This window comes from Morus notabilis, unplaced genomic scaffold, assembly GCF_000414095.1.
Source record: "Morus notabilis unplaced genomic scaffold, ASM41409v2 Scaffold295, whole genome shotgun sequence".
NCBI lineage: Eukaryota > Viridiplantae > Streptophyta > Magnoliopsida > Rosales > Moraceae > Morus > Morus notabilis.
In genome coordinates this window covers 61943-64110 of record NW_010365878.1, presented here as the reverse complement: position 1 = coordinate 64110, position 2168 = coordinate 61943, and positions in this window count along the sequence as shown.

Below are 2168 nucleotides of genomic sequence, written 5' to 3'. Positions count from 1 at the left end.
GACAGGCCCGGGACTGCCCCGGAGCAGCCCCGGGACAGCCCCGGTGTAGCCCGTGGACAGCCCCGGGGCAACCCAGGATAACACCGGGACAGCACCAGGAAACCCCGTGACAACCCCGAGTCAGCCCCGGAGCAGCCCAGGATAGCCCCGAGCAGCCCCGGGCAGCCCTATGACAGCCCCCGGACAGCTCCGTGTCAGCCCGTAAACTGCCCCGTGATAGCCCCGGGCAGCCCTGGGGCACCCCCGGACATCCCAGGTACAGCCCCGGGACAGCCCGGCGAAGCCCCGGGGCAGCCCAGGGGCACCCCATGACAGGCCAGGGACAACCCCAAGACAGCCTCGGGATAGTGATTATGCCCAAACCTGTACAAAACAAGCAGTCAATTATAGCACAGTTAGGACGGTCGATCCGACGAGGAAGTGACAAATTGCACAAGAAATGATTAGCAAATAAAAAGCTTTAGGAGATAAATAATAAAGTAAAAATAAAAGAGAATGGAATTTTTGTTGAGAAGTTTAAGTGTAAGAAAAATATAGGAGAAAACTATATAATTAAAACTTGTAAGGCGTCGAGATTCCCCTTTATGCTTCGTTCACCCGAATGGATTTTGATCTTTGAGATTACTCAATTGAAAGTTTCACATCCCAAACTAACAATCAGAAAATAATTATTTGAAGAACATGTGAATTAAAATGTATTCGAGTGAGTAAAATTCTTACGTTGAAAACTAGTAAAAATTATTCTTACAAGAAATCTTAAAGTAACAATATACCGTTGGCAATATTGCAGTAAAAGACTACTCATAAAACAATATTATCGATATAATTATATTGAGCAACAATTACATAAAAAGAGCATGACTAAATTTATATAAAAGTTGACAACAAAATATATCAATATGAGAAATTAGAAGAAGATAGAAGAAAATTAATCACTCAAATATATAAACTTTGAAGAACATATGGAGAATCAAAATCCACTCAAGATTACGTCACATATAGGTTTCTCTCTAAACTTCGGCTAAAAACTAACAACCTCATACACTTTACAAGGACCCTATTTATAAAGTTTTGGGAATGCTAGAAAAACTTTCAGCATAAAATAAAAAGAGAACAAAAACGGATCCTAATTAAATTAGAATTTAGAGGCTTTCTTTTGAGAATGAAGGCTGATAACGTTGGAAAGGAAAACCTTCACAAATGGATACAACCTGATGAATAATCCCAAGTACTGTGCATGAACGGCTCGAGCAGGTGAACAAAACGACAATGTGGCACGCTAAGATTCGTCCAGGACTGATGCTTGAAGTACGCAGATAAAACCTGTTGGTAACCGAATCGATTTTGGATGCGGAAGCGTGGCGGGGGGTGGATCACGTATAACAAAAATTTTCACAAAACTTTTGAGATACTCTATAGATTATATTAATTTATACACGAATAAATTAATCACATTAATTTATATATCAAGAACTCAATTAGGAAAAATACCTGGAGGCCGACTCGGATGATAACTTGAGTTCTTTGACCACGAACGATCCTTGCCCCAAAGCCTTATGTTTAGAAAACCAAAGTCCTCCACATCAATTCTTGAATCTACGTAGACGTGTGTGTGGGCACACTCGAGACTAAAACAGATTTGATCAAACACTCGAATTTTCCACAAACACCAACGCATGCACGATGTGGAATTTTGTTTTTTTGGGAGAAAATTTTTTTTTCCTTCTCTCTATAATAGGGATTTCGGCCAGCCCCTCTAAAATTAGGTTAAAAAATTGTCTCGCGCAATTTTTCATCATATCTTATTTATAGAGTAGAAGTCTAACTTCTAGAAGGAAACAAATCTCTCTCTCCTATATTTAAATTTTGAACAAAAATTCTCCTCTACCTTATCCTTGTGTGGCCGGCCATCCTAGGGTTTCCAATCCCTGTGTGTGGCGCCAATTGTAGATAGGGAAGGAAGAGAAAATCATCATTTATCTTGTAGTCCAATTTTAATTCAAATTCAAATTCAAGTCAAACTTAAACTAATTTGAATTCTAAATTGAACAACTAATCAAATAAGTTTAAAATGATTAATTTAAATTATGTTCATGATTCAAATTTAAATTTAAATAATCACATTATTTAAATAATAATTAATTCTCAATTAATTATTTTTTGAGTAT